At 40.6% G+C, this 22,296-nt stretch overlaps 1 protein-coding gene across 1 annotated transcript in view; it reads right to left on the bottom strand.

The window, feature by feature from the left end:
* Nucleotides 1–17,790, bottom strand: part of CDH20 (cadherin 20) — a 222,093-nt gene extending 204,303 nt beyond the window's left edge. Inside the window, exon 1 of the mRNA XM_003827263.6 lies at nucleotides 17,321–17,790. The gene's annotated coding sequence lies outside the window, so the exon portion shown is untranslated. The remainder of the gene's footprint in view (nucleotides 1–17,320) is intronic.
* Nucleotides 17,791–22,296: the final 4,506 nt, after the last annotated feature.

Below are 22,296 nucleotides of genomic sequence, written 5' to 3'. Positions count from 1 at the left end.
ACTTAACCATTACACAGTACTGCTACATTGTGTCTTCCAAGATTTGTTAGGGAGTTTGCATCTCATGTTATAGCTAATGTGGACTTACTGACAATTACTTGGTGTACTTCCTTCACCCACCATCAGTGCCATCAGACTACAAGAATTCACTTAGGCACCAAGATGCTGCTTGCTAATGAAAAAAGGTTGTGAGCTGTATCAGAGACTGGAAGACACTAATGTGTCCCATTTCCTCTTCCTGGGCACACAGGAAGAGAACATTTGCCTGCCTCCCTTGCTGTTAGGTTGAGGCAGGGTTCTGGCCAATGAAAGGCATCTTTATTATTAACTGTAAAACACTCTGAAAGATCCTCTGCACTTTCTGTCTTTGCTCCCCTGGTGACTTTGAGGAAAGATTTCTGCCTTCTACCTAGAGGACGTAGAGCCACCAGATGGAAGCAGCCCAAATTTCTGAGTCATTGCTTAGAGGAAAAGCACTCAGAAGGATCACCTGACATACAGCTGAACTATGAGGTGAGCAAGAAATAGACGACTATGGTGTGAAGCCACTGAGACTTGGTGTTTTTCTTAGAGTAACTAGCATATGTTACCCTATTTAGCGGGCAGTTCACACTTCAACCCTGTTTGCAGTAATGGCTTTGAACCCTCAGATAGCACCCTTTCCTCTTCCCAAGAAGATAATAATAAGTTCTAGTGATTCACTTATGGTTCCTTTGGATTAAGGGTGGAATCTTGCATGGAATCGCCCTCCATCTACATAATTACCATGATATATTAACTCAAGACCGCTGGAAGTCCTGTCCTACAACCAAGGTGATTATTAAAGGGAGTGCAGTCCCATTAGGAAGTTAAATGTCCTGCAAAAAGGAAGAGAATGAAGGCTTGGAGATCAGCAATAATTTTGTATAGAAATTTAAATAAAAATGATGAGGGCCAGAACATAAAGTGGTAGAATAGAGAGAATAACATAGATTCTTTGGGTATGTCTGAAGAAGACAGCAATAAACACTGCTAAGCAATGTGAAATGCAGTGTCCACCAAAGTAGTATACAGGCAGTTTAGCAGGGAGAGAGGGGACCTAGTGGGAGGATAATATACTGTACAAGCAGGAGCAGTGGCATGGAGTTCCTGGAATCTAGTTTCAGATTAGTCAACTACTGTGTGACTGCTAGGAAAGTCACTTAAACTCAGTGGATTCCAAACAACATGCAGTGATTTCTTCGTGCTTGAGTCAATGTAAATGTAACAAATACATTAGCTAATAAGCTTTATTGGTGGAAATGGCACCTTTGCCTTGATTTTTTAGTCATCCATTTAAATCTTCAGCTCATGTAGTTTGTGGAAATATAAGCCAAATTACATGTGACAACCTGCAGTGTGAGATAGATTAAAACACCTAATTTTGATATTGTTTGCCCTTCTCTCTTTTTTTTTTCATCTGTCACTTGCATGTGACAATTTAGAAGTTTGTATACTCTCTGGCCTAATTTAGGATGTTGCTGCATTTGGATTTTTAGTCTTAGGAGAGATATGGCTTGAATGAAGCAGTTCTAATACTCACTGCAGAACTCCTAGGTGCTGAATCTGTAGATATCCATGGAAAAATAATTGTCGCTGTGCTGTGTAGGAGTGAATCTTTAAAAAGTTCATGCCAACAACAGTGAAAAGGGCATACTTCTTTGCATGGCAAAAACAGAATGGAGTCATTATAGAATCTGTAGGAAACATTCATTAAGAACTTAAATTCCTTCTAAATTAGCCTATTTCCTGGATGTCTCATATTCATACATCTCAACCTGGGAAGACATATTCAGAGAAGGAGTCCTCTGGGTTCAGCCTGTAAATTAGAATTTCAAACTGCTACAGTTCATGAATGTCTTCTGCTTTCCCTGGGAAAGCACCAATCTCTAGGGCTTAAATTCACCTGTTCATTTTTGGATTTGGGTTGGATCTGCTAGGAGGAAGCAGATGGTGAAAATCAAACAGGAGATTTTTTAGCTGTTAGGGCACACAGAACAGTTTTGCCAAAATGCCATTTATTGTCTAGAATTCAGAGATGGAGACCATGGTTAGTTGTTCTGGTAATTCCAATGTTTCTAACAGCCACTCTAAAGTGATCATTTAAAAAGAATACACATTTCAACCCCCACAGTCTTAAAAGCACAGCCTACATGCAGTTTAAAAATAAATTTACTTCCTCCAACGCATTACAAAGCAACGCCTAGATTCTAAGTAAAAACAAAATCTAGCTATTCGTGCTGAAAAATTTCCCTCTTTCCACACAATCCTGCTTTACTGCCCCACAAAGCTACACCTAGATTCCAAGGAATAAAAATAAAATGTAGTTATTCATAGTTTTACCAAGCTGAAGTTTGTTCCTTTTTCACACAATCTTGCCTTACTGCTCCCTCCCAATTCCCCTCCGAATGTTCCTTTTCTTCTCTCCATGCTAGTTGTGCTCTCTTACCCCCACTTTCTACCTTTGCAATCCCTCCTTTCTTTAGATGGGGTGACAATCTAGATTTCTCATGTTTTTACGGCTATGTGGATTGGATAATCGGCTGACTGACAGGAATGTGGACTCAGAAACTTCCCAGCCCTGAACTGACACAGTGGTATGTTTCAGGGGTATTGTAAAGCCCTGGGCCGTTGGTATCCATGTGCCCCACCATTCAGAATGGAGAACTCTGCCATCAGAAATCAGAACCCCAGTCTGCTTTGAAGCAGGTTATGACTCAGCTGGTGGGAGAGAAATTCAACACCCAAGATAACAACTGGTGAGGATACCATAAAACATGGTGCACAAGTGTAATTTAATATAGGGGAGAACATCAGAGTCTTGGGGTGGGGCAGAGTAATCTATGACTAATTAAGGTCTCATTCAGACAGAGTGATTTTGAACCATCTTTTGGGAAAAGGATCAGAGATAGTTCAAAAGAAATACAGTTTCCTCAAGGTGTGGGAATGATAGGAGCAAGCCTGTGGCAGAAACAGTTCCTAAGAATAAGGAAAGTAACACATTTGGCACAAGCACACTTTGACTTAAAAACATTAATTGAGACCTAAAATGTTCCAGTGGACCACCCCCCCCAAAAAAATGAAATCAATTATAACCAGGAGAAAGGTTGATGGCAGGTAGCTCTGAAAACATGAAATAATACACGTGAAGCCAAACTTTGCAAAGGTAAGGTTCTGTAGGCTCAGGAAGTATCTTTATTGCTATAATTATCAACTAATAAAACTATGTTTGAGTTCTTTATGTGTGTGGGAGGGGTCAGTTGATAATATTTGGCCAAAAATACATCGTGAGTTTTAAGAAAATGTTAGCCACATGTCCATCTGAAAAAAAAGTATTGTTTATGAATTTCTCAAAGTCTCTAAAAACTTACATATGGCATTTCCCCTCCTAGTTTTATTGAGGAAACTCTAGATTATCCTAGAGGAGGCCCTCTGAGGAGAGGCTGTTCCAAGATAAATTATTATTTCAAATTTATTGACAACACCTCCTTAATTATATCTTTGTTGACAGCTAGTCACTTTGTGTGCATAGAATTTGAAACAATGCATATTCCAATTTGCCTTGGAACCAGAGAAATGTTTAACAAAGCATGTGTTTTTGTGTTTTTGTGTGTGTGTGGTTTTTTTTTTTTTTTTTTTTTTTTTTCCCTGAGGCAGGGCTGGAGTACAGTGGCACGATCTTGGCTCACTGCAACCTCCGCCTCCCAGGTTCAAGTGATTCTCATGCCTCAGCCTCCCATGTAGCTGTGATGACAGGTGTGTGCTACCACACCCGGCTAATTTTTGTGTATATATATGTGTGTGTGTGTGTGTGTGTGTGTGTGTCTATATATATATATATTTTAGCAGAGACAAGGTTTCACCATGTTGGCCAGGCTGGTCTCAAACTCCTGGTCTCAAGTGATCTACCCACCCTGCCCTCCGTAAGTGCTAGGATCACAGGCATGAACCACTGAGCCTGGCCTGTTTTTGTGTTTTTGATAGTTAACATTTGTTGGCAAAACTTCCTCAGTTAACCCTTTCCACATATTCTCCCATTCCTTGCTCTCAGACTATCAAATTTATAAAATCACAGCAACTATAAAGGAACAGAAAGCAAGAGCAAAAATAGAACCGACAGACCATTGGGTTATCTGGTACACCCAGCAGAAGATAAGCCCAGCACTGGCCAGGTGGGTACAGCATGCCAGCACCCCAGACGGACATGCTGGGAGGAGCTGAAATGAGATAGGAAGGGGAATAAGAGCAACTTCCAAGCTTGGGCGCCTGGACTTCACTTATTTGACTTTTCTTTTGAAAAATTAAATTGCTAGATCCAGGGCTTACCTGTGTTCAGTTGAAATATAAAAAATCACTCACCTACTCAACTGTAAATTATTTCAGATCATTTACAATTTCACACAATCCTGACCTCTTCTGTTCTCTCAATTAGTGTAGATAATGATAATTGAACTAAACTATGTAATTAACCTCATATCTACCTAGATTTTTCTTTTTTTGCAAAACCTCAAAGAGAAACGTGTGTCAAACTTGTATTTTATTTTAATATTTTCGTGTTCCTTGAAAATTCTACTTACTCTCATAAATAAAGAATACTTGTCAGAGCTATGCTTTTCAATTTTTTAAAAAACAATTTTTTTCTAAGCTCCTTCCATAAATTGTTTATTGTTCAATGTGGCTGTGACTTTTCAATGCAGTTACTTATTTTTCATGCCTTCAATTTGGTATAAATATTTCTTTTGCCCAGAATCAAATGCATAAAAGGTTTCCTTTCATCTCAAGGATGCAAGTTATTTTGTTATCTTCTATGGGAAATTAATAATGATGGGGTCAAGGTGGGGAAGGAAGTTAGCGGATCCCTCTAACTTAATGACTGCATGTTGTAATAGAAATAACTCATAACAATGATGCAATTCCTCTCGTCCCTTCTGATAAACAAGACCATGACTTAGTGGTCATTCTTTTTCTTTTCTATTTCTCACTTACTCCTGTCCTAGTTATTCAAATACCTAGCCAATGACTTCTAAAGGTGCCACCACCTGAGGTCAACTACGCTTTCCAGAATTAGACATAAGGGTAGAGATGGATGCCATAATGACTTCTGTCACACATTGGCTCAAGGAACTTGGAAAGCCCAGGGCCCAGGTACTGGCAGCACTTGCCTGGAATATTCTTCAGTGCTCATAGGATCCATCTGGTCTTAAGTTTGGTGAATCCAGAAAGGGTGGCGCCCCTGTTTCCTTCCCATGTCAATCCTAGTCTGTTTTGTCCAAATTCCCAAACAACCTCTCAGATCTTACGTTCTGGGTGGCTCGTGGAGGATGGAAGTGCTGCTCTCCTAGTTCGCACTCTATCCTGCATACTTCTCAGAGATGTTTCCCATGATTCATTAAGACATCTGGGTTCTTGATTCAGAACATTTCCCATCATGAAGTATCCTGAGAGCATTCTTTTATATAGGTTTTCCCCTAAGAAATAATGTAAAAACCTAGGGGGAGAAACATCGATGGCTAATCTCCATTCCACTTCACAAATTCATATAAATGTTCTTCAAGCCACAATTTGACATGAAGGAATGGTACCCTAATGAGCAAATGTTATGGTAAGGGGTTCATCGAGGCAGTTATTTTAGACATGTACCTGGGCGGGTTGTGAACCTTCAGCCTAAAACTGTTTCATTAACAGCAGATGACCCTGGTCACTGACAGGTGAAGAAACAGGCCTTTCCTCAGCTCTGCAAGCCACAGGGCCCAGCAAAGCCTCCTGCCTCTTGGCAAAATAACCATCCCACCAAGAGCTGCATAAGATGCTTTTTAAGTCCTATGACAAGTGCTTGGGCTCCCTCCTACAACCATCTTGATACTTTGCAAGAATGGTAAACATAGACTTAGGGACTTCCATAAACGTTTAAGTGCATGTGAGCGCCAGGGCAGCAATAACTTTAGAAAGCAAATGCTGAACAGTGTTTTAAGTCTTTTGCTCAATATTGTCCGGATTGGTGGGCATGAAGCAGTCCTTCCTAAGAACAGGAAGTCACCCGATTTAATTTGCAAAGTTAACGTTAACCTCAACTAAATCAGAGTTCACTGGCAGAATGGTTTAGAGGTTTTCAGTGTCTTTCTGGCATTGAAATGATAAAGGCAGAGAAAGTAGTTTTCAAAGTCAGTTTGGTTTTATGAAATGTTCACCAAAATAATCATAAGACAGAAGATAACCAAAGGAGATAATCATAATCAGAAGAGAGCATGATCTCCAATGATAAAATTATCTTAAAAAAAAAACCCTTGACCATTGGAATTTTCTGAACTTGTGGAAATGAAAGTCATGATCTTGTTTTGCACTAGTACCTTCCAGTCTGGAGACCTAGGTTCTAATTCCCTAATTTATAGAACAGCATCTGAAATGCCATTACCAATCTTTCTTCCATAGACATTTTTTTAAGCCCTAAAAACCTTATTTTGCTCATTTACTTAAAGTTAACTCATGGTAATTTGCACTATTTGAAGGAATTGATATCATGGTTAACAGAAAGCAGCAAATAATTTTTTAAATGACGTATTTTATTCTTCGGAAGATATTTTAGGTATCTGCATTTAAATAGCCATATGTCTCAAACTCTAGAAACTGGCAACATTTCAAATTAAATAGTGCATCCCTGCTGAAAGGATGAGGTGGTATACTGTAGTATTATAGTTACAAAACAGGCTTCATAATTTTGGACAGACTCAGGTTCAAGCAGTAAGGCTAGAATAACTAGTTATGTGATCTTGGGCAACATATTTATCTTCTCTGTGACTTCATTTCTTCAGCTACTAATGGTGATGATATTTGTACCTCATAGCATTATCAGGAATAGATGGGATAATACTGATGAAGTGCTTTTGACAGGGCTTGGCCTATGGCAAGTGATTCTTATTTTATATGGCATATGGTAGGATCCTCTTTCCTGTGTATTCTCTCTAATTTACCCCTCTGAGTGACTATGCGGGTTAGAGAAAATAGTACATCTTGCTTTTCTTAACAAAATTACACAGAGTAGTTTACAAGGTCAACCAATAGCCTCTAAGAAAGAGTTCACATGCACCACAGGCTAGGAAGCACCTTGGAGGACCTCTGATACCTTCCCTGATCTGATGTCTGTGCTCAGACTCCTACAGGCCAGTCATCTGCATGTTCCCCTCTGGCTGCTGGGAACTCACTGCTCTCCAGGAAAGCTCACTTCACTGTAGGGCAGTTCATCATTAGGAAGCTCATCATTTTGCTGGGATAAAATATGCTTCCTTAGGATAAAATATGCTTCCCACTCATTGACCCTGGTCCAGGCCTCCATAGCAATGCAGAATAAATATATTTTCTATTTCACATGAAGATATTTCAGATACTTGAAGAGGATTATTGTGCTCCCTCTAAGTCTTTTCTGTGTCAGGTCGGCTATTTTGAAGACTTTCAACCATTTCTCATGTGGAAGGCATGTTGTTGAGCCCTTTCCTGGCCAGTGGCTACTTTCTACACAGCTCAGGTACAGTGTGATGAGTGGAACAGAACAGGACATCACAGTGCACCCTGACCAAGAGAAAGTAAAGCAGGTTGGAGCCATCCCTGGAAACACTGGGTATCTAAAGGCCTGAATTTGCATCCTGGGTCTGCCTTTCTCCAGCAGAGTGGTCTTGGGTGAGGCACTCAACCTCTACATTGTTTGCTTTTCTCACTGGCACATGTTGGTGTTAAATTTTATCTAGTCATATATAGTGGATCATATCAGCCTTTTTGACCCCATTTCTTCATCTAATATAAACTATTCATTCAGGTTTCATTAAATTTGTATGACTGGCATACCATAATGTGCATGTCCATGCCACAAATTAAAGCAAAATGTAATACATTGCAAATCCAGCTAGAAGCCCAGAGCAGAGCATTGGGAACCTGCACTAGGGTAACCAGGGCTTCAGTGGTTTATTAAAGAAGTAGTTGTTGTGCACTGATTATGTGCCAGGTAAGATACTGGGTTCAGGGCATATAAAGATGAACAAGAGAGTTCCTGTCCTTACCCTCAAGGAGCTTGGAGTCTAATAGACCATCTATTAATGGGCTTTTGGGGGCACTGTGGACAATGCCCTTACAACCATTGTTCCAGCTTTTGTTGGTACAAAGATATAAACATGGCAGTCCCCTGATCACCCAGTATGGTCCCAAAGGAAACCAGTTTAGTAGGGAAAGACCTGATCTTAATGAAGGCATGTTGACTTAATGATTTTTTTCTCCTAAAGTTTTGTCTGATATATATCTTTTTTACAAATCATATATAATGTGGCTGATGTAACCATGGGAACTATCTATATTATGATCTGGAAAATAGATGCCCTACTCTTAAATTGAAAATGTATACTATAATAAGGAATACATGAAAATTGAACTTTACTATGGCAGTGGTTCTCAACTAGGGGTACTTTTGCTTCTGGATTTGACATTTGGCAATGTCTGGAGACATTTTCTGTTGTCCCAAGTGGAAAGATATTATTGGTATCTAGTGAGTAGAAGACAGAGATGCTGTTAAGTATCCTACAATGCATAGGGGACTTCCTGTTCCAAAGAATTTGCCAGGCAAAATGTCAGTAGTGATAGCCAGGGTGAGAAACCCTGCTTGGGAAGAGGAAGCAGTAGAACTGAGTGGTGAAGACCACAGGCGTGGGAGCCAGAGAGTCCTGTGTTTGAAACCTCTTGTGGTGACCACTTCATCCTGCCTCAGTTTCTGCATCTACAAAGTGAAGATGGTAACAATACTGAATTCAAAGAGAGGGTTAGAGCGGTAATGCACATGAAGCACTCACAGTGTCTGGCAGAGAGGTATGGCTAAATAAATGGCGGTTATTTATTTATTTATTTTTTTGCTGTGTCAATTTTTCCTCTGAATACTACATGTTTTGACATGAGCGAAATAGATAGATGTAGCCAGAGAAATGTATAACACTTGGTATTTCATGAAGAAATCTGTTGTTTTCCTGTGTTTAAAGAAACAACTCGAAACAATTTGATCTTCAAATGTTAGCCAGCTCCATGAGTCAAATAATATCCTCTGTGCTGAGCTGCCTGAAGTATTCCACTGAGATGCTAACTGCCAAATGGATTAATATTTTAATGACTGCTCAAAGAGTTTATTTTCAAATATGAGTATGCCTCATATTTTTAGACTGAAATAAATGTTCCCAATATTATGGAGATGAGGGTATCAGCTAAGCATAAAGGTAGACGCAACTATAACACTTCAAAACTGTGATGTTAATGAAGATGTACTCTGGTTGCCAGCTATTATTTGCTTTAAATGCAATTTGATATTAATGGTAGCACAAAAGTGTTATTTAATCTTTATTTATAAGACGAACATCCTTGGGAGATCTTGCCAGTTTGTGCAAAGTATAGGCATACATTTAGATTCTTACTTAATATTCCAAAAAAGCCTACAAGACACATGCTCTCAAGTGTGGTGCTTGCTTTCAATGATGTAATGATGGTTGGTGCCTCTGCAAATTGATGTGAAGTCTTTGATGCAGGGAATCAAGGGATTTGAAAAAGAAATATTGGAAACTGTATTGTTTCTTACATTAGAAAATGAAGATGAGATGCAATGACCTGTGAGTGTTTGTGTCTCCCCCAATTTCATATACTGAAATCCTAACCCACAATGGAACGGCATTAGGAGGGGGGGGCTCAAGGCAGTCATTGTGTAATCAGGGTAGATAGAGCCCTTATGAATGAAATTCTTGCCCTTAAAAAAAGGGGGACCCCAGGCAGCTCTCTTGTCCTCTTTCTGTCATGTGAGAATACAATGAGATGATAGCAGTCTGCAGCTCAGAAGAAGGCCCTCACCAGAAACGGACCATGCTGGCACCTTGATCTTGGACTTCAGCCTCCAGGACCATGAAAAATAAATTTCTGTTATTAGTCGCCAAGTCTATGGGATTTTGTCATTTCAGCCTGGACAGAGTAAAACATAAGAGAACATTGGCACCCGTGTGGGAGGTGGGTACGGAGATGGCTGTATCATCCAGTTAGTTTCTCCTAGTCCTTCTCTGACCTTCAACAGTGGTAGGTAGGTGATACTGCCTACTCTACATGTTTATTCAAGCCATTTGCATAGGAAAAGATATCCTTTGATGCAAAGATTAAATGTTCATTTCTATCTATTTTGTTACTCTTATTTTAGTGCTCAACACCTTTCAAATTAAAAAGAAACATATATTTGGTAGCCCTTTCAAATATAGATAAGATTACTTCTAAATGAAATTTCTTTAGCCAATTTTTAATTAAATTGCTAAAGGAAATTACGTCTGTTGGCTTAAAAACAAATTATGGTTAAGTTCATCAATTATTTATAATATGTACAATTTAATCCCTTATTAGGATTGGTAAGGGGTTCAAAGACGCTGAGTTTACCAAGTGAAACAATCATGAATATGATAAAGGATGTATGCTAGTCCTTCAGAAAATATTTTGTATTAATAGCTTTGACCAAAGATTTGTATAAATATATGTATAATACTTATGAGTACACTTAGTGCTCAATTTATATAAGCTGCTATTTAGTAAGCTGTATTTTTAAATTACTGGGGGAAAGTGGAAATCAAAATTTGGTTCTGTCCAAAGATACCAGCTAAAGAACAGCAACAAAAAAACTTTCCTGTACCTCTTTCCATGCTATTTTGCCCACAACCTTAACTCTAATCCTAGTAAACAACCCTCTCTGGGAACAAGTGGTAATTGAATCTTCATGCTAATTCTATCCTGGCTTTCTTTTGACTGCTAGCTCCCAATTATGCCAACATATTACACTATGTACTGTTCTCTGGGAAAACGCTAAGACTACCTTGTTCATTCAGCTAAGGTCAGACCTTAAAAAAAAAAAAAAAAAAAAAAAAAGAAGGCTGAAGATTTAGCTAAAGACAATTTAGTTCCTAACAAGCATCTGTTTTTCATTTTGGGTGGAAGGTTAACATTGCTTATTTTAGTTATAAACCAGGTGCAGGAACAGATAAGTAGGAGTGTATTAAGAGTTAAGTTTTTGTTATCCTGCCAGATGTTGAACACAGAGTTGTGGTTGTATGGTTGGAGTGTTGGGGTGTTGGGGGCTACATGTCAAAGAAATTTCTATGACCTGGCCGGGCTCAGTGGCTCACGCCTGTAATCCCAGCACTTTGCGAGGCCGAGGCGGGCAGATTACGAGGTCAGCAGATGGAGAACATCCTGGCTAACACGGTGAAACCCTGTCTCTACTAAAAATGCAAAAAAATTAGCTGGGCATGGTGGCGGGCGCCTGTAGTCACAGCTACTTGGGAGGCTGAGGCAGGAGAATGGCATGAACCCAGGAGGCGGAGCTTGCAGTGAGCCAAGATCATGCCACTGCACTCCAGCCTGGGCGACAGAGCGAGACTCCATCTCAAAAAAAAAAAAAAAAAAAAAATTTCTATGACCATCAGATGTATCCATTGCATGGAATCAAATTATCACTTTATTAGTTACCCTTTAATTAGTTGATATAACAGAGGACATGCAGTTATTTAGTCATGATTGGTCTAAGACTCAGCACTTAATACATGAATGTAAAGATGGAAAGAGTAGACACTGGGGGCTTCAAAAGTGGGAAGGCTAGAAGGAAGTTGGCGGTTGAAAAATTATTATCTATGGGGTACAATGGTCATTATTTGGGTGATGCATACACTAGAAGTCCAATCTCTCCTTATGCAATATATATGTGTGTGTGTGTGTGTGTGTGTGTGTGTGATAAACTTGCACATGTACCCCTTGAATCTAAAATAAAAAAGACTCAGTACTTAAAGAGTAGAATCTGTTTATGTTACTACTTGTAAATAGTAATTCAGAGATAATACCACTTTTTTATAAAGAGATATTGTACATTTTAACAACTTATATATGCATACGCACATTTAAGAGTTAGGTAAAACTTAGGAAAAAAACCATTAACTTAAAGATTTCCTACTTTCTCACCCCCCTCACGTCCACACCAGAATATCGCCAATAATTATTACTAACGGTCACAGGCAAGTTTTGTCCATTGAAAGAAATAATTCAAAGTAACAAGGACCATTCAAATATTTAACTAAATATTTGATTAAATATTACAAATTTATTTAACTTGAAAATTCAATTGATTCAATTTTATATTCCTTATTAAAAACCAAATCAACACATATTTTTTAAGAATCTATTATGAGCAAGATTCTAGTTAGGAGTTGTAGAACTATAAAGAAGAAGAAAGGGCTCCCATGCAAGATACCCCTTTACTCTTTGGAGGTAATGGCATTAGTCAGAATACACTCTAAACTTGTGATTAGATTGTTAAACATTCTTATAAATAGCAAGGATACCCCCATTTCAGGCTATGCTGTGCATGTTTCTGACATTTGCACTTTTGCATGGTATTTTACATGCTGGCCCTTATTGCTTAGGAAGAAGAGATGAGTGATATTGTTAAAACTTTATGTTTTAAGGATGTAATAGTTTATAGCTTCCTTTACTCTTTTATAGTGGTTATTCAATGATATGTTTGTAGGCCAGAAAACCTCTCTTTTATGATCTCTTAAGCTAAAAACAAAAGAAAAATTACATATACCTTGAGGTGAATTGGATCATTTCTATTTTACATTGCACTTGAGTAATGTTTTGAGTTGAATGTTCTCAGGGTTCTAAAATTAAGTTAATCCATATGTAATTAGGAACATTCTTAACTAGAGAGTCCTGGTTAGCAAGAGATTGGCAGATTATTCTGAAACACTAGTTAGCAAACCATGGATAGCAATTAAATAAAAAAAAAGAATAAAATTCTCTTTAAAATAGGTTGTTGCAATAACTTAATGTGGTAATATGATTTTCTATTTTTAATTGCTGTAGACAGTGCATTTTTTAAAGCAAAATTTTGTCTTCTGAGAGCTAGTTTCATAATTTTGTACTACTTATGCTATTTAGCACTTCAGTAAGTCTTCTGCTTTTGCAATCCCTTTTGATTTGTGATGGATAAAATAAACTAAAGGTTAGTAAAGATAGTGTTGCACCTCTTAAGCAAACAGACCATATTTTGGAGAAACTAAGTATTTCTCTTTATGAGACTGTATGACCTTATGTTATACAGTTATGTTATATTTATGCTAATGTATAATGCTTTTATAACAATGCTTTTATTCCCAGAACAATTATACTTAACATTGACACTTAAAGATGTTCCTTTTTTATATTCAACTAATGACAACTTTGCTCTATATTCCGTGTCAATAACAGGATTCAGGGAGGGCTGAACCTAATGAACACATGGTTCTTCATTTACCCCTCCCCAGATACCATGTGCTTAATGCTGTGTATAGTCCCTTACTTATGTCTTCATTTGCAGTAGTCATTTCAGAAGGAGTTGATGACAGTGCCTTCTTTTAGTAAATAACAATAAGTCACAGTCTACTGAATATAAAACCTGTGGATGCTCAGTTGCTTAAAACCACCTTTATTACATAAAATATGTTTTCTTGGTCACTAAATTAGTATGAAAATACAGAGGGGGTTGTTTCTTCAATTAAATGTGAAAGATTAATCCCTGTAGCAATTTGTTTCATAATAGAAAACAATTAAATGTCAAAAATGAAATATTTACTTTTTAAGTCTTATATGTCCGAGAAAAAATATTGGAGAAGCATAACAATCTGGTGCTATTTGCACATATGTTGATTGAGTTGACATGGAGTTTACATATAAATAAAATATATTTAATACTAGAATTAGGTAATGCATTTATTTTTATTATAACTTCACATGCTGTTTTTAGAGGACAAGAAATTTTCCCCATATCCGAAGTAGAATGTGGAGGGAATAAAAAGTGGCAGCCCTGAGTCTTAGCTCTCTGGTATTCTGGGGGTATGCCTTTGGGGGAAAGGGGAAATAACGAGGATTTCCCAAAGTACCATCAAAGTAAAACAAATGAATATAAAAGTGATAAATGCTACTTTTCTCTCTCTCTCTTGTTCTTATTTTTGCCACCCTGCACTACTGATGGCAGCACCACCAGATCAGAATGAACAATTAACTGTCTAATTATTCTAGTCACACCAGCCCACAATGAAATCTTTATTCCGTGTTTACAGCAATCTTTGGCAGAGGCTGTCTTGCTGTTTCTAAACTAAGAAGAACTGCCCTTTGGCTCCTCTCAGCATCAGCTGCCTTGGTTTCAGCCCTGGATGCCAATAATCAGACTTCTTTTTCTTCCAAAGTGGACATTTTTTTTTAGGGTGAAAAGACCTATTCTCATCACCCCCCCATATATTCTGGCTGATTTATGTTCTCGCCACTGCAGCTCTTCCTTCCGTGTCTCTTTACATTTTTCCTTTCTCCATAGAACACCATCAGCAAAACACCATTTTAAGTCCAAAATTGTAAAAAAATGCTTGGCCAAACAGTGCTCACTACTATGAGGGAAAGAAAAATACAACTACTGGTTTACGGGTAGAGGGAAGTCAAGGAACTCCCTCCTGCTTTTCTGAACTGCTAATTTTCTAGCTCAAAAGGCATTCAATAACTTCTCCACCAGGGGAAAAACATGTCCACTTTTCAGTGGCTCTCTTGATGACTTCCAACTATTTACTTAAATCCACCAACAGCTGCAGGTCTTTGAGAAGCTTCAGAACTTGGGGGATATTTACAAATGTATAAGGGTCTGAGAGGGTAGAGGGTACATCTGAGTCTCTTGGAGATGGTAAGAGAAGACTACTGCACTATGACTGACAGGAAGAGAGAAGTTAATACCAATCCAAAGTCTAGAAGGAGGCAGTGCTTTTACCCAGTGGAGGAGGGAAAAATACCTTGGTTAGCCCTCTGGGCTATCTCAGGGAGTCCTCTTCCTGAATCTGAGAGCAGAGGACAAGCAATGCTAGATCTGTTACCCTATGCTGCTCAACTGCTTTCTCCAGACGAGCATTGCTCTGCTCTTTCAGGATAGTGGCGTCTTCCTTCTGATTCCAGTCTCTGAACCCTGTGTAACAGTTCCCCTAACAACTCTCAATCTCTCCTCTCAACCCTCAGCACTTACTACAGTCACAACGCCTTTCCGGTGAGAACTGGGTCATAAAATTTTACAGGGCAGAAAGGTAGAAGGGGGCGTTTCAGTAGTATAAACACTGATTAAATTTCCCGGCAACTTTCCCCAAACGAAAGATAATTTTTCTACAAGTATGCACAAGAATGTCAAGAATGCTAAGTCATTTTTATGTTTGTACTTTCCTTTTCCATTTTAATTTTACACTGCCACATGGCACACATGCTAAAAATGTATCTCCTTAACCTGCAGTGTAGCAAACTTTTCACAAAACATTAAAATGGCATATTTTATAGACTGTCCTTTCCCAGGATGCTCAAAGCATTTTTTTGGATACAAAATTAGATCATCTCACGACAACTGTCCTGTTAGAAAGGCACAGTTACTTGAGTATCTGCAGAGAGCGAAAATCAGAAGCACTCAAAAGAAAGGTCACGCCAAAGTCAATGGCCAGAGCCTCAGTAGATGCTGAGAGCTTGGTTCACAGCCTAAGTAGACTCTAAGAGCTCGGTTCCAATTTATAACACTTCCCTCCTGCTCTTCATTTGTCTCTTTTTTCTCTGGCAGGAAGGGATGTGGCCAGCGTGGAGGCTTGACCTCATCTCCTGCACTCAGCTTAACTCTGCCATACTGTTCTCCCACACCCTCGCCCAGCTTTCTGCTGCATCAGCTGCCCAAGCCTGCACCCTGGGCAACATCTGAACAGGGTCAAGCCAAGAGTTGGCAACCACAGGTGCCCTTATGGATTCCTCCAGTGTCAGGACCTGAATCCTTTCAGCATGTCCAACGAGACTGCAAGGGTGACACTAAAGGGAAAAGATTTTCCCAGGTTATATAAATAAATGAAAGGGAAACGCTGGGTCAACTCTCAAGATGGCTATGCCTTCAGGGTTCCCCAGCCAGAGGCGGCTGAGGAAGGTGAGCAGATAGGAACATAATACTCATCTATAAGCGTGGGTTCAAAGTCATCCTAGTTTCAACTTTTTGTTGTTCTTAGGTAGATCCAATTCCTTAGCTGAGTCCCTGACAGCACCACAGCTCTGAGTGGGTAATTTCCTGTGGTGGAAAGACACACATCAGAGACTGGAGGAGGTCCGGGGACATTTCATTTGAGGGGAGGCGGCTGCAGGTTCAATTTGCAGGCGATTTATAACAATCAGAAAAAAAAATTGTTCCTGGTGCTCGTGCCAATAACAAGAGCATTAATAATAATAGCAACAACATAGTAAACTCCGAATCTACCAGGCGACCAACTCCCCGATTGTCCGGTAGTAGCCCCTCTCACTTCCAGCCTGGTCTCGGCAGAAACAAACAAAACAAAACAAGGCTCTGGCGCTGCCTCCGGGCTGCCTTCCAGATTTCAGCCCCCACTGCTGCCCCAGAGGCGGATAGCTAGGCAAAGGCTGCTGCAGTCTTTCCGATTGCTAAGGACACGTTGAGACCCCTCGGTAACGTTTTCTTTGCAAATCTGAAACTTTAGCCCTATTTGACCCCCTTGCCCCCGGCTCTTCCCCCAGAGTAACTACAACAAGCAAAAACCAAACAGCGAGCGCAATTCAGAGCTTTCCTTGGGAGTGTCAGGGCCCGAGGACAGGAAATCCGGGGAGTTGGCGAAGTCCGGCAGGTGGCGGGGACACGAGTACCCACCACATTCTCCTCCCACAGCCGAGCTCCGGCGGGGGCGCGGCGCGAGGCGCGGACCAGGGATCGGCCCCGTGGGTGCCTGCGCCTCCCCGGAGCCTGGCTCTCTGGTCCCCTTCCCGGCGCACATCTCTGTGCGAGGGACGCGGCCACCCTGTCCCCTCTGCAGGCGGAGGGAGGCGCCACCGCCCGCGGGGCCAGCGAGGGTGAAGCCGTGCCAAGCGCCCCCACAAGCCGTGCTCCTGGATCGCCAGTCACCATCCCCAGGCGCGCGCAGTCCCGGCTCCCAGCGCGCCACGTCCTCCACCTGCCCCGGTGCACCCCAGCTTCCCTGCTTCCAGAGAGCAGCTCCTCCAGTCCCGGCAGCCCATTTCCATCCCCTTCTCCCACTAAGTCCGAGGAAGTCGAACTCGGAGCGGCCGGTAGGCTCGTCGAGGTGGCAGGGAGTTGCTGGGAGAGCGCAGCGCGGAGCGGGACCGCGCGCGGCCCCCGGGGATTTCGCCCCAGAGGGCTGGCTCGGCGCGCCCGGAGTCCCGAGCCCCAGAAGCGGGGCCCGACCCGAGCCCTCTGCGTTACCTGGCACGGCCGGCGACTCTCCGGAGACCTTCGGTCCTGACTGCTCCAGGGCGGGCGTCCTGCTCACATAGCTGCCTCCCCCACTGGGCGGCTGGTGCCCCGCTGGGTCTCTTCGCCCCTGCTCGCGGCGCTGTCCCCGCCCCCCACCCCCCTACCCCCTCTGTCAGAAGTGTCACAGCTTTTCTGCCTTCGGATGTTTCGCAAAGTCTCCGTGCGGTTGCCAGGAGTTGGGGGGTACTGCCAAGTGCACCAACCCCGCCGATGCCCTGCCCTGCCCTCCCGCGGCCACCGCGTTCGGCCTGTCCAGTGAGAAGAGCCCCCTGGTCGCGGTCACCGTCCCCCGAGCGTGGCGCGCGGTCCGCTTCCCCTCCCTCGCGCCTTCCCTAGCAGGAGTGGCTGCTGCCTGCCTGTGCTGTGGGTCCTCATTCCCCTGCTCATGAATATTCTGACAGAGGCTAATGCCGCTGAAGTAAATTGAATTAGCCAATTGGTGCCAGGAATGTGCGCTCCTTCCTTCTGAGGAGCTGTCTGGAACCCCACCAGATAAAAGCAATTAACGTCCGGTTGGCACCCTGTGGTTTAGACCAGTGAGGGGCAAAATGGGTTAATTCTTTAAATGCAGTTTAGATACCGCATTTAAATGTTTCAACTCCTCTATTGGCTGAAAGCGTAAGGAAATGTTAAGAGGGAGAGAGAAGAAAGGGGATGTGTGGACGTGGGGAGGGGGGCGGGGGTATTTACATCTAAACTTTCCCCTGAAGTTGAGGTAATTATTTTGCACAGATTCTGGAAGAGGCAATTGAGGAGTAGAACAGGATAAGGCAAATAAGATCAGAAAGGAAATAAGTACCAACTCGGGTTTAACCTTGACCTTGAGGGTGCAAAAGACTAATTGTTTTCAAAAGGAGAGGTAGGGGAAGATGGCATGTGTGAGGGAAACCTCACTCATCGACTTTTAAGAATTTCTTCAAATGCTCAGATTTCCTTTTCTTTTTGTCCTCATAGGAAAATCTTAGAGTTTTAAGCCTTTAACTAGAGATGGGGTGGAGGTATATTAAGGGTCAGAAATTCCTGAGGTGGAAGCTGAGACCACCCTTCTCCCCCAGATGAAGAGGGTCCCCCAAATCACACAATACTGTGACAGGCCCATTCCAGAAGGCAATTCCAGTTCTTATTTCTGAGGTCAGAATACACAAGGTCAAAAGGAGAGATCACCTCTCTCCTGTCCTGATTCCTACCCTAGAATGTCAAGTTATTGCTGACAACTTGGGTTTCACAGTGGCTGGAGGGGGACTCTTTGCCCGATGTGGTTTCTACCTTTCTCTTCAAGCAAGGTGCTTGGAGGGTTTCCTCCCCCATCGCTGATTGTAATACAGCAAGTTATTTTGATTGAATTGATAGGTTACTAAATAATCTATTTGTACAACTGCTCTGTGGCCAAATGATCAACGTGTGTAAAGAACTGATAAAATGATATATATAAACATCCAATAAGATTCCCAAGTGTGTGACAATAGAAATAGTATCCCAGTTAAGGCAGTCATGCCATATTTTAATAGCTTTCAGCAGGCCTAGAATTAGAACTCATAGTTATAACAATGATTATTAATAGCAGAATAGCTAATGTTTATGGAGAACTTGTTATGTGACAGACATGTGTTACACATGTTATTTCATTTCATTTTTCCAACAACTCTATTCAGTCTAGACTATTATTTCTCTATTTTAATAGATGATGCAGATGTGGCTCAATAAAGTAAGGGCAGTTGACCCTTGAACAACATGGGGGTCAGGAGCACTGACCCTCGTGTAGTCAAAAATCCGCATATAACTTTTCACTCCAAAAACTTAACTACTAATAGCCTACTGTTGTCTGGAAACTTTATGGATAACATAAGCAGTCGACTAACACATATTTTATATGCTGTACATTTTATATGCTATATTCTTAACAATAGTCTGGAGGAAAGAAAATGGTACTAAGGAAATAATAAGGAAAATGAAATGTATTTACTATTCATTAAGTGGAAGTGGATCATCATAAAGGTCTTCATCCTTGTTGTCTTCGTGTTGAGCAGGTGAAGGAGAAGGAGGAAGAGGGAGGCTTGGTCTTGCCCTGTCAGGGATGACAGATGGGAGAAAATCCAGGTCTAAGTGGACTCATAGAGTTCAAGCTTTTGTTGTTCAAGGATCAACTGTAGTGTGTCCAGGTCATATAGCTCATAAGTGGGGAGATCAACTTTGACCCAAAGGACTCTGATTAGTGGTCCAGGGCCTTCCGGTCTCTAGCAGCTTACACTGTCTTCTTGTCTAAAAAGAAAATCAGTTTCCTGGTGTTTTGTTGAAGTGACTTGTTTTTGGTGATCAATTTCTTACATAAAATTTAGAGAAAATCATAAGCCTTTTTTTTTTTTTTTTTTTTGCATAGTGTGATGGTTAATTTTATGGGTCAACTTAACTGAGCCATAAGGTACTCAGATATCTGGTGGAACATTATCCTGGAAGTTTTTGTGAGAGTGTTTTTTGGATAAGATTAGCATTTAAATTGGCAGACTGGATGAGGGAGATTGCCTTCCGTAATGTGGGTGGGCCTCATCCAATCAGTTGAAGGCCTGAATAGACCAAAAGGTTGATCTACCCTCAAATAAGAGCTGGCTTTTCTCATGTTTTTATAGGTTCTTATGAGAAGTCTTTGGGATGAGAAATCTCTTCTTTTACCTTCTACAAACGTGTGTTTGAAAACTTTTTTTTACCAAAATTATATTCCATTTACTGAAAGGAAACAGCACACTATAAAGTGCTGTTTCTCTGCACAGAGCTTGTGTCTAGTTTTTAGGACTAGATATTTGCATATTTTTATAGGTCTTATGAAAAGCCTTTGGGATGAGAAATGTCTTATCTTCTACGATGGTAAAATTTTCTGGCCTGATGGGAAGAATTTTCTGGCCTCATGGCCTTCAGACTCAGACATCATCTCTGCAGATTATGGATTTGCCAGCCTCCCTAATTGCATGAGTCAATTCCTTGTACTATATCTACCCATCTACCTACCTGCCTACCTACCTACCTTTAGTTGGTTCTGTTTCTTTGGAGAACTTCAACTAATACAAATTGATATATTCAGTAAACACAACTATTTGTGAATCTCCCATGGATATCAAATGTCTCCATCTCCCAATACATTGCTACACAGTGTGCAGTTTTTTTACTTAAGATTTTCCAGGCCTATTATTAACAAGGTAAGAGCAATTTTATTTTTCCTGTTTTTTTAAACATGGGTGAGACTACCAGATTTAAATAACATTTTATCTTTCAAGTACTGAAAGTGGACTATAATATATTAGATTAAAGCAAAATTTATAGATATTATATAAAGGGAGAAATTTGAGTATTATAATTTTAGGGATAAGAATGATCAGGTTAAATCTTAGAATTCAACAGTTGTTGAGTACCCACTAAATGAAAGGCACATGTCTATTCAAATGTTTTCTGTTCAAATCCACAGTTAAATCCCTTTTAAATGTTGAGGATCTGCCATATTTTATTCTCTGAAACTTTGGGTACTTTAAAACTTTTTATGTTAAAAAAGTGTATGACTGTTTTATTCTCATATTAAATACTGATGATTTTCCCAATCATGATTCCTCCCTTACAATGCTCTGTTAGTTCTTCCTTTTATAGAGAGAATCCACTTAGGATTTAGAAGCAGCATTTCACAGAAATGTCTTTAGATGTTAGAGTATGTATTTATATGAATATGTTAACATGATTTTAGAGCTCATAAAATGTTATCAGGATGAGTGCTTTCTATATTTCCTCAAGAGTCTCAGTGGGCAGAGTCAGGGGAAGACCACTGGAGTCTGAGCGGGGACACTGGCTCCTTGTTGCAGGTGTGGGCCCTCTTGGATAAGCCATTCTCCTTTGGAGTGAACCAAGTTAGTGAGTGTGCAAAGTGGAAAGAATAATACCCTCTTTATTGAGTGCTTTGCTACTTGCAAATTGCTCTCCCATATGCTTTCTCATTCCATCCTTCCGGCAACCCTATGAATTCAGTATTATTATCTATATTTAATTGATGAGGAATCTCAAGCTCACAGAGATTCGGTAACATTCAGAGCTTCTCCTAGGAAGGGATAGAACAGGGACTTTAATCCAGGAACAAAGTCACCTTCTCAGTGAAACTGTGTTTGACATCTCCCTCTGCCTTCCCTCCCTCAGCCCTGCCATGCACACACACACTTCTTTTTCCGGTGGAAATAACAATTCCCTCCTTTGTGCTCCCTTAGGACATCCAAGATGTGTAAATAAATAGTTACAACGCAATGTGTTGTTTCTACCAGTAATCAAAAGCAAACTGAAGTCAGAAACTTTGTCTTAATAATTTTTGTGTCCCCAAATTTAGCTGAATGGGAAGCACTCAGCACTAACACCAGTCCTAGCACACTTCTGAAAATGTGTTCCATTGACTCTACTGGGCTATCAGGAATAAATGAAATAGTTGGTAGGTGTCTGGAAATTTAAAAACACCATATAAAGATATTATTGTTATTCAAAAGTAGATTCCGAAACAAATATAATAATTTCAGCCTTGACCTCTGGCTGATAAATTCTATGGGTGAGAAAAGCATTTGATAACTTTTATGTCAGCTTCTGTTTTTGGGACATGGATGGATAACACTTGCTCAAATTATAATCATCTGGTTAATAGTAGCACTAAACTGGCCCATTAGGCAAGAAGGTATTCGTCTGGGAGAGGTGAGTCAGTGTGTGTGTGTGTGTGCGTGTGTGTGTGTGTGTGTGTGCATGTGTGTGTGTGCAGTCTTTCTGCATTTTAAGAGTATTTTTTCGTGAATAAGCAGTCTCAGCCACTAGTACAGCTGTATTTCTCTAAAGAAGGGCCCTGCTTTTCTCATATAGGATGATCTTTATGAAGCGCTTCCAAGGTTACAGAGTTAATGACAGAGCTGAGGCTCCTG

The sequence above is a fragment of the Pan paniscus genome, chromosome 17 (assembly GCF_029289425.2).
Source record: "Pan paniscus chromosome 17, NHGRI_mPanPan1-v2.0_pri, whole genome shotgun sequence".
Taxonomy (NCBI): domain Eukaryota; kingdom Metazoa; phylum Chordata; class Mammalia; order Primates; family Hominidae; genus Pan; species Pan paniscus.
This window is presented reverse-complemented; position numbering and strand designations above follow the sequence as displayed.